Below are 12153 nucleotides of genomic sequence, written 5' to 3' on the forward strand. Positions count from 1 at the left end.
GAGAGAGAGCCCTCACCTGAAACTCCTCAAGCTTATGAACATGTTGATGAGGAAATGCCTGCATCCGAATCTGAACCTGAAACACCTCCTGGATACTATGAACCTCTTCCTGTTGATGAACCGATTCCTGAATATGAACCATTATCAGAAGACGAGCCTATACCCGAGTACGAGCCTGAGACACCTTCTGAAGATTCTGCTGATGAATACACTGTTGACATGACTGATGTCGAACTCGAGCCACAACAACCCGCTACGTCCACCGCATCGGTAAATCAAAGGATGCCCAATCTGAACACGCACGAACAAGCAATCAATGCACTACAACAAGATGTACAACATGTGCGCAACGAGCTTCACACTTTGCAAATGCATTTCTTCGATTTCATCGACACCGTCAATGCTCAGTTCGACGAAGTTTTCAAACACATTCAGTCTAATCAAAACAACAATAGACGTGGCTAGATGTTACCGTATTAGATTATTAGATTTTTATTTCTAGTTTTAGCAATTTCTATTTCTAGTTTAGATTTTCATTTTTTTCTGCACTTTTCCATTCTGCTATTGTTAACACTCAGTACTGATTTAATTTTAAAATGCAATATTTTATTCACTACTGCTGTTGTGTTATAATACACTGCTATTAACTGCTATATATATTTGCCTGGCTATCACTCTTTGCTGTTAATAGTATTAAAATAAGACATTGTTCTGAACTGATGGACACTTTTTGCTGTTAATGGTATCTGTCAGCACTGTCTGGTCACTTGCATGCGTGACCCACCTGCCTGCAACAGGAGACGCCCGTCTCCATCTGTGTGGGGCCGGCTGACACGAAACAAGGGACAGGAGACGCACGTCTCCATGCTCTGCCCCAGCAGACTGACTGCCTGAGACGCACGTCTCCCAAGGCTAGCAGTCTGCATTTGACCACGCAGACCACTCTTCTCTCCCTCTTGAATTTTGAATTTGAATTTCAAAATTCATTCTCCTCATTCTTCCCCTATTTATTCCATTTAAACTCCATTAACCTCATTCATCCTCCATCATTCACCTCTTAAACTCCATTCATTTCCCATTCTTCTATTCTATTCAAACTTCAACCACCACCATTAATCCATTTTAATTCTCCATTAACCACCCCATTTTCAAACCTCACTATAAAACCACACCACCACCACTCTTATTCTTCACAACCTTCATACCATTTCTTTTCTACAATTCTACTACCATCTCTATTTTTCATTTCCATACTCACCATGCCTCCACGTTCATTAATCCGTGGTGAGCGTCCCGAGCGACCACCTCCCGACCTTTCAAACATTATCTTCCGAGATGATGCTCAACGAACAAAATATGTTGCTTTCTACGAACGTTCGGTTGTTCCCACAAAATTTGTGAACACCGAGTGTCTAGAAACTTTGGGTCTCATTGATGGTGTCACCCGTTTGCTCACTAAATCTAGCCTCCACCATCTTTGTACCGAACCCGTACCTACTTATGAGCCGCTCGTCTTAGAATTTTTGAGTTCCTTCAACTACGACACTCCCTCTACTCAACCATTCTCAACCGGTAGCATCCAATTCCGGATGTTCAACCGTGAATATGCTCTAGATCAAGATGTCGTAGCTTCATATTTGCATTTTAATCATGCTCCAATTGCTCACCGCTCAATCTTTCAAGAACTCAATGGTCGATCCTGGGAGGATCTCGCTTTTGAATTTTGGTTCCACCTCACTGGAGAAAATCCTACCGGTTGGAGAGCTCTTCATGCTTCTCACATTCAAAACCCCGCTATACGTTATTTTCAACGTGTCTTGGGGCATATTATTTTTGCAAGATCCAACAACCACATGGTAAACCAAAATGAATTATTTTTCCTTTACTGTGCGCTTAACAATATCCGTTTCAATGCCGCACCGTTTATGTTCCAACACATCCAAGGTTTAGTTAACGCCCCCGCTACAAATCCATTCTTGCTTGGAGGCATTATTACTACCTTGGCCTGTGCTTTAGGTCTTGCTGACGAGCTCCTATCACTCTCTCATCTCATGAAGCCTGCTCAGTCACTCGATCTCACTTACTGCCGCGATTCCCACTTGGTTTCACCCCGCCATGATGGCCGATACACTTTGGTCGTCAACAAAGTTCCTATTCCTTATGTCATCCTTCCTTGTCCTGAAAGAATTAACATCCGTTATGTTCAACGTTGGAGGCTTATTGAAGACAACCCTCAAGATGACCAACAAGAACATCCTAATGAACCTATGGATGCAAATGAAGAAGAACTCAACCAAGGGCAAGCTGATGTCAACCCACCTCCTCAAAACAACCCTCCGCCTATCACTCTTGAAGCCATGTATGCTGCTATTCAACGCCAAGATCAACTCGTTCAAGCTATGCAGACAAACCAAACTGAAACAATTAGGCTCATCCGAGAGATGCAACAGGAGCACCGTGACTATGCTATTAGGAACGAAAGTCAATACGCTGAAATTGCCACATATTTGCATGATCTTGACATTCGTGTTAATGACTCTCCTGATAGACGTCGCCGTGTTCGTACAAGAGGCGCGAGCAGTTCTCGAAACCGCAACAATGAGGAGTAGTTCTTATGCACTGAGGACATTGCATCATCTAAGTCTGGGGGAGTCGTATTATTTCTATTTCCTATTTCCTTTAGTTTTATTTTTCCCTTCAGTTATTTCCCTTCCTTGTAATGTTTTTCTAATTCAATAAAGAATATTTATGGAATTTAAGTCTTATATGTATAATTCCGTAGTTATTTCAATTTCTTCCATTTTCTTGAGCCATAACAAAAAAATTTTGCTCCTAAACGATAAACGCAAAACCCCACACGTTCGCGAAATACGAAGCTACTCAAACACTAAACGCACCGAAACTGAATAAGTTAATATCCTTATAGTCGCAACACTCTAAAACCCCCGAGTATACATAACCGATTTGAATACCCGTTATACCAAAACCATCGACTTTAAGTTTTGAAATAACCCTTAGTAGTTTATCCTAGCAGTCGGCACCGTCTTAGATACAAACTACGCAGAGAGTCGATGAATATAAGTGTATGATCCTCATAATAATTATGTGTTCAACTATAAGAAGAAATGTGCCTACTAAGTAAGGTGATCCTCACAAGATCATTTAACCTAACGGTCGCAAATCTCATATACAAAGAATTTAAAAAAAAAAACTCACTGTCGATTGGTTCAGAAGTCATCTGGTAATGAACTTGGTAGGAAGGACTATTGTCCGATTCCCCACAATCTACAAGTGAATGCTAAGGAGTATACCACATATTGTGCCAGAACTCCATGAGAAGGATCATAGTCACTAACCGACTACTCTGCTATGTGCGTGTCAAGATAATGGGCTTAATGTGATTGCGCGCGAATGAAAAGGGTGAAACATGATGACAAGTCAAATAGGTCGAGCTATAATGGCATGATTCGGATTGGTATGCATACTGGGAGTTGTTTAGTGTTGTTACTATAGGTTTATTGTAAAGATTCGTTACTTCCGAATAAGAACACTATGTAGTTAAGTATGACTGAACGACGTGGCGGAAGTGTGTTTCATTTATCTTTATCTTCTTATTTTGCTTGAGGACAAGCAAAGGTTCAAGTCTGGGGGAATTTGATAACACGATTTTATATCGTATATTTAGCCTAAAATCCATAGATATTTATAGCATTTTCCATTTATTATGTCAATTTATTATGATATTACGCGTGTATTTGCTTTGTTTCAGGTTTTACACTTCAATTACGACTATTTGCGAAAAGGAAAGAAAATCGAGCTTAAATGACCAATATTTATGCTTAAAAGACGAAAAGAGGTGCTGTAATGAAAGAAGGGTGCAATTAGGACCCAAAAAGGCCCAAAAGAGCAATCCAGCCCACGAAGGAAAGCAGCCCAGGCCACACTAGTAAGCAGAGACGCACGTCTCTGCCACCTCAGCGAAAGGGAGACGCACGTCTCCACTTCCCTGAAGATTCTCCACTTGAGACGCACGTCTCAAGTCACGCACCCAGTCTCCCTGAAGAATCGGAGACGCACGTCTCCAAGTCCTGGTCTGCAAAAAGTTCCGTTTTTCACGCAAAGCAACTGCAAAGCCTCACCTATAAATAGAGGCAGTCACTTCAGTCCAAAGTGTCCGATTTCCTGCCAACGAAGTGCTGCCGAAATTGTACCGCGAACTGCTTTTCATTATTCTGTTTTCATTTAACCGTCTATTTTCTCACAACGATTTCTACACTGGAAATTGTTGTGAACTTTTCATAGATCTAGCCTTACGTTAGATTTATCGCTTTATTTTCCTTGTTTTTATTTTCTGCCATTTAAATTCCGAAGAACGATCCAGCCAACCTGTGGTGGAAGTTCGAGTACTTCAAGATTCAATTCAATCCAGATTTATTTTAATTCAGGTTTTTTATTTACCGCCTTATTTATATTATTTATCTGCATGATATATTATATGCCATTTAATATGCTTATTATTATGAACCGAACCAATATATGTATGTTTAATCGTATTAATATGTCTGGCTAAAATACTAAAGGTGTCGGTATGTAAAGTAAGTTAACCGTAGGGATCCGAAATAAATTGGCTTAAATTATGTTTTATTAATTATCACTTATTTTTGGTTTATATGTCTAGTTTAATTAGTAAGTCTTAAAACCAATAGAGCGAAAGTTTGAGGGGTTAGGACGGTCAAAGGTTAAAATCAATAGAGCGAAAGTTTGAGATCTTTAACTGGATAGTAGACATAGGACATTAGTTTTAAGGACGGCGAAAGCGTATTAAAACTAATTGGAACTTATTTATTTTCAAAAATTGTTTTTACACTCGAGCGGGATGGCGAAAGCGTACGTTAGGGATATTAGCATGTTCCGAGTCAACAGAGCGAAAGTTTGAGATTAGGAGATTTAAATAGATAACAACCTCGTAAAATAGGCATTTTATTAATTACATTGTTTCCAAAAAGCTCTTCTAAAATCTAATGGGATGGCGAAAGCGTACATTAGGATTAAGATAGTAGTCTGACTCAACAGAGCGAAAGTTTGAGACGAGGATTTTTAATCAATTGAATTAGTAAAGATCTTTAATTTAATTATGCAAAAGCCAATGGACCTTCGGATTACCTGTAGTTAAACGAAATACATACTGATACCTATCTTTTATTACTATTCTTTATTTTCTCACAATCACTTTCCCTTAGGAACAATCGAAATTTTAGTACTCCTAGCTTTACATAGTAACCTTAGATAACGGTAGATCGATTCATAGTCCCTGTGGATTCGATATCTTTTAAAACTACACGACACGACTGTGCACTTGCAGTTATCAGATTTATAGACACGTAAAGTCGCGATCAATATATATATATATATATATATATATATATATATATATATATATATATATATATATATATATATATATATATAGGGGACGACTCAAGTGAGAACACTTGGTTATTATGAGAAATGAGAATAATGAATCACGCCCATTAAATTTTGATTTTGTTGATTTTAATGGACTGGATTGATTTCTCTTTCTATGTTGATTTAAAATAAATATTAAGGATTCTAGAAAGAGAAACCAATCAAGTCCATTAAAATCAATAAAATCAAAATTTAATGGTCGTGATTCATTGTTCTCATTTCTCATAATAACCAAGGGTTCTCACTTGAGTCGTCCCCATATATATATATATATATATATGGTTTTATGAATTGTTTTGATGATATACATTAATAATTAATAATAATAATAACCAATAAATATTATTTAATTTTATAATAATGGTGATTGATTTTGTATTCAATTTAAAATGTGTAATTTTTTGTATTAAATACATAAAATATATTCCTATTTATTTGAACATTGAAATGGCTATATTTCAATATTTTTTTCAACCTAAAATTGGAACATGTAGTATCATTACCCGTATTCCAATATAGTTATGCCATTAGTAATTAAAAACTCACTTTTAATTATTTCATTCCTATAATTATAACAATACTAAAAAAAATAAAAAAATCTGATAATTATGTTTTCCACATAAAAGTGGCATTATCAATGACGACTCAACTAACCAAAATATTAGAAAAAATTTAGAGAGTGATATTTTTTTTGACAAATAGAGAGTGACATTTAATCTAAATAAAAAGTTACATTTTATTCTATTCAAAATTGACTACTACACTTTATCTGAAGGATAGAAAAACACTTAGAAATGGGGGGTTTGAATAAGTGTAGTCTAAAAACTTGAACGATAAAAACAATTTGCACAGTTATTTTTATCCTGGTTCGTTGTTAACTAAACTACTCCAGTCCACCCCCTTGGAGTGATTTACCTCACCTGAGGATTTAATCCACTAATCTCAACAGATTACAATGGTTTTCCACTTAGCCCACGACTAAGTCTTCTAGAGTATCCTGATCACAACATGATCACTCCAGGAACAATTGCTTAGACACAAGCTAAAACTTTCTAGAGTATCCTGACCACCACGTGATCACTCTAATTACAACTGCTTAGACACAAGCTAAGACTTTCTAGAGTATCCTGATCACACTTGATCACTCTAGTTACTTACAAATTAATGTAATCAAATTCTAAGAGTATTATAATGCTTCTGAAAAGCTATAATCACAACAGTGATATTTCTCTTAAAGTTTAAGCTTAATCTCACTAATAAATTACAACAGCAATGTAGTGAGCTTTGATGAAGATGAAGTTTGTGAGCTTTGATTTGAACAGCGTTTCAGCAAGTTAGTATTCACAAAATTCGTCAGAATCGGTAACCTTGCTTCTCATCAGAACTTCATATTTATAGGCACTTGAGAAGATGATCGTTGGGAGCATTTAATGCTTTGCGTATTCCGTACAGCATTGCATTTAATGTTTCACTCTTTTGTCAACTACCTCGAGCCTTGTTTACGCTGTGTCTACTGACGTTGCCTTTAATAGCTTCTAACGTTCCTTTTGTCAGTCAGCGTAGCTTGCCATCTTGTACTTGCTTCTGATCTGATGTTTGTGTATACAACATTTGAATATCATCAGAGTCAAACAGCTTGGTGCAGAGCATCTTCTTGTCTTCTGACCTTGAAGTGCTTCTGAGCGTGATACCATGAGAACTTCAGTGCTTCTGCTTCTGAACTCAAGTTCTTCTGATGCTTCCATAGACCCATGTTCTGATTCTGCTTTGACCATCTTCTGATGTCTTGCCAGACCATGTTCTGATGTTGCATGCTGAACCTTCTAAGTCAAAGCTTCTGAGCGCTGATTTGTGCATACTCTTTATATATTTCCTGAAAGGGAAATTGCAGTGTATTAGAGTACCACATTATCTCATACAAAATTCATATCCTTATTATCATCAAAACTAAGAATATTGATCAGAACCTAACATTATCACCATAAGTAATTTTTAAATACTAATTAATTATATAGATATTAAACTTTTGTAATACAATGTATCAAACACTTTCTATAATAAACTATATATTTCTTGTAGACCAAAACTATATAATTAATTAGAAGTTGTAAAACTAAGTTGTTATACTGTTATAACATAATTTCAAAAGTTAAAAAAAACATAAAATTAAACACTACTATCAAAGTATATACTATTATAACAGTATTACAACTTGGTGAAATCATGAAATCAAACACTGCTATCAAAGTTGTAAAATCATGAAATACTGTTTGATAGCAATATTGCATGTGAAATCATGAAATCAAACACTACTATCAAAGTTATAACAGTAAAATCAAAGTTGTAATACTATTATAACTTCTATCAAACACTGCTATCATGGAATCAACCACAGAAAACAATTCATTCAATCTCAATTTGATATCCAAGCCAAGAAAACACATCAAACCATCCTTTGAAATCAACCACAACCCAATAAATCTGCGCCTCACTCCTCGGTCCAGCATCTTTCCTCATCTCTACACCACTAAACAAAAGCAAAGCAACCAATAACTCAGCTTTAAGAGTAGGGAAACGTCTCAGTTCTTGTTCATAGGAAAAAATTTGTTTTATTGAGTATTCTAGTACATTTCAAACAGGGTTGCTACAAAATGAAATCTTAAATATACCTGCAACACAACCAAAATTAAGTCCATATTCTAAAATCATCTTATGTTGATACTTGATTTAATACATCAATAATCACACACATAAAAGGAACAAAATAACCATAATCCTTATACTTTTGATTCAAGTAAAATAGTATTGTTTGTTGGAGGAACTTGTCACAGTACACATATGATTACGACGAACAACAATCTTCCTCAAATTCTTTGAGTCGTTGATGTCACTCACCGCTTCAATTAGGCACGTCGTTGATGTTTCTAAAGACCTGTTACAAAAACTACGTTAAAATCGACGCAGAGGAAATGGCTTCACAAATGGATGATACTATGATTCAAAACAACGAAAATGGCAACATATTCAAAAGAAACAGAAAATAGAACCGATATATCTATGATGCTTATACTACCTGAGTATTGGCAACTTACAATCTGGAGGAAGAATAGTTTAGGTCTTAAGAGATACACAATAGGCTTATTTATGGTAAATTTAGAAAATACCGTGTGGCATTTGTGAGCTGAAGGTTCAAAACAAATCAAACGTGTGGCATTTGTGAGTTACATCTAATGTGCAATATAACATTTATTTGGTATGGTTTAAAATATTCAGCAAAACAATTGGTATGATTTAACTGCAAATATGGATTCACCTCCAAATATTAAAGGACATTTCACTGGCTCTTTCACACAATACTTGTGCAATTCTTGAACAACTTCAAGCAACTGTTTATGTTCTTTCTTTTGGAGAAAAACTCCTCCATATGTTTGCAACACCTAATTAAAAGTTAAATTTCAATTTTCAGTATGAAAATAAAGATTATAAAGTAGAATAAAATGTACCGAAATAGAAGAAATTAAGGAATATTTCAATTCAAACAATCTTAAAGTTTAAGTGCTGAAAATGAAAATAATAATTATAGTTTAAAAGCATTATATAAAGCTATTATATTAAACAAACATGTAATAACCACAGGGCATTCAATTATACACAATAAATTTAAGAAACATAAATTAAACCTCAAATTTGTTGTCGTGCATCTGATGCAATATGAATAAATATAAGAAATTTAAATTGAATGTGGATCAAATAAAAGAAACTTATAACATTGCCAAAACCAACGATACTGAGAAAAGTGGAAGTGCGTCTGGATTCTTCGACGTCTTTCGCCAAGGAGAGCGGCAGCTTGGGACATGGAATCGAAAAGTTGAACCAATTCCAGAATTATTTTAGGAACAATCTTTGCATATACCTGGTCAAATGAAACAACAATAATAACAAATTAGCCAAACCCTTTAAAGCAAATAAAGATTTACTGAACTGTAGAGAAGAAGTTTCGGCAACAAATATGAAAACCAATAAAAATCAAATCATCACAACATAATCCTCAAAGAGGTGGTCAAATTGTACATTTCTATATCTGCATAAAATGTGAATGTAAAATTAATCTTCAAAAGAAGATTTAGAAGTATTTATGTCCAACCCCTCTATTGTAAATTGACTATGATAAACTTATTTTTATCTTTGACATCTCTCAATTTCAGAAGGATTCTCTGATATTCATGTTCTTCTTGTTTTATTTTTGGAAACACCGACTGCTTTGCTAGAACATGTGCAGCATCACCCTTCTTGTCTTTCTCGGAGTATACACCAGCCCCACCACTTTCTTCATCCATATTCTTCTCTGTTGTTCTCTTCCCCTCAGCATAGAATGATAACAGATCCAATAAAACTATAATATCAAACAAAATATAAAAACACACATTTAAAACATATCCATTACAACTACAAATCTATTAGCAAAGATGAAAAAACATAAAAGGTGGTGTGCATAATAATTGATACTACTATCAAAGTAATAATTATTTTAGCATGGCCAACAACACTGCAAGTTACTAAAATGATGCTCTTAAACATTTTATCAAATAGGTGGTGTGCATACAAGTTAAGCCACTATTATATACAGAGATCATGGAAGCAAAAAAATCAAAAACTAAGAAATGTAGTCAATTTTCTAAAAGTGTAGATCTCTTAAATGTTCGGAATAATAACCAGGATGAAAAATCACCTTTTCAAAGGACCAACGGCGGAGCCAACGCTCACCTTAAAATCACCATCCGCCGCAACACAAACACTAACATCAATCCCTTCATCTCAACCACGTCGCTTTCACCGGACTATTTCCTCATTTTTCTTAATAAAAAAAATCAAACTGTATAAAATCAAAATTCTTTACTAATACAATCGAAAATGAAATCCAATTAACTCAATAGGATCAAAATTTTGAAAAATTGACGGAGGAGTTAATCTTGATGTGGGGGAAGAAATTAAAATGTGCTGAAGTTCACATTGGTTGTGCGAAGAAGAGAGGGAGGGAGACTGTGATAGGAAAAAGACAAATAATAAAAAAGGAGATGAAAGAGGAAAAGAAAGAAGAAATTTGAAGATATGGTAATTATTTTCATTTTCCCGTGTGTCTTTACAATTATTGAGAAAATAGACAAAGTAAAGTCTGAATTGGGAAATGGAAAGGCAGTTTTTCGGTAGTGGTGTTTTTGGTTTTCCAAGCAAGCTATTGTTATTTTTAAGTTGGTTAGGTATTAATACCAAATTATTATTTCAATACAAAATATGACATTTATCTATTATAATATACAAATAATATAACTATTATAATAAGAAAACCAAAAAAATAAAAATGAAGTATACCAATTAAAATATGACACATCATACAGCATTAATTGTCAAATGAATATTGTTGAGTTATTCAACAAAATGACCAATTTAACCATGGAATATGAACGGTTTTAGTTGTTTAGTCAGAGGGCTTGAATTATAATTATCAGGTACTTTACTTTTTATATATTATAATAAATATAATAGATATTGCTCTAAACAAAAAAAGAAAATGATTGCAAAGCACTGTCTGTAAAAGGGGTCCGTAATCCATATCAGGTATTACCACTATATTGGGTTTAGCACGTTTTGTGCTCCTTTAATAGATTTTTTTTTTAAATAACTAGGTTTAATAAAAAAATACAAAAAAAAACCATGTTTTCGGGGTATTTACCAAACTGTCTAGGTTTGGGACCCCAGACGAGTGGATGCGCCAAATGAAATGGCGCATTCATGTGTTGCAAGCCAAACCATTTGGCGCAAACACACAAAATTTAGGGCAAAATATTTCTAGCCAATTGGTTTGGCGCATGAGTTCATGGACCAACACATAGGCGCCATTTCATATGGCTCCTATGTGTTGGGTTTTTTTTTATAAAAAAAACCCTTTGTGTATTTTCGCGCACCGTTTTTGATTCCGGTCTTTTATTTTCGTAAAAACGTCTGATAAATCGAGTTCGTAAAATTATTACTAACCCTAAATAATGTTTGCGTTGTCGATTTCGGTTTTTCACTAAAGCACAATTTATTGATGAAAGGCTGAGGAAAGGTTACAAGAGGTGGTAAGCGAAACTGTTACATTGTCGTAAAAAAAAAATACAGAGTAAATTAAACTTGTCATGAGGTTGAGCCACGACTAGGGCATCTTTTTCTATTATGCCCCACCTGATGGCAAATGCTGCATTTTCGTTCCATTTTGTCGTGGACGTCCATTTCGGTTCTAATCCGTGTACTATTGGGACGACCCTTTTTCTTTCGCCGCATTGCGTCGTTATGCCAAACTACCTCTCCATCATACTCAGGCCAGTAATCCTCCTTGTCTACCACTAGAAACGCAGCACTGTAAACTCGGAGCAATGTCCGGGTCTTGTAAATTGAAGACAGTAGTGATTTTGCGTCGCGGTGCGCATACGCACATGCAGCTATGACGTGCGAGCAAGGCATACGAAAAGCTTGAAACCTTCCACAGTCGCACCAATCCTCGTCCAGAAGAACCCTATATTGTTGTCTTGGCAAACCCTCATTGTGGTCAATTGTTTCGCGCACACTGAACGTGCGGTTGAATCGGTCAAAAGAAGTAACTTGATGAGTGTTTGCTTTTGCCGATTGCTGTTGCATAAATTTCATGCA

This window comes from Vicia villosa, linkage group LG6, assembly GCF_029867415.1.
Source record: "Vicia villosa cultivar HV-30 ecotype Madison, WI linkage group LG6, Vvil1.0, whole genome shotgun sequence".
Taxonomy (NCBI): Eukaryota; Viridiplantae; Streptophyta; class Magnoliopsida; order Fabales; family Fabaceae; genus Vicia; species Vicia villosa.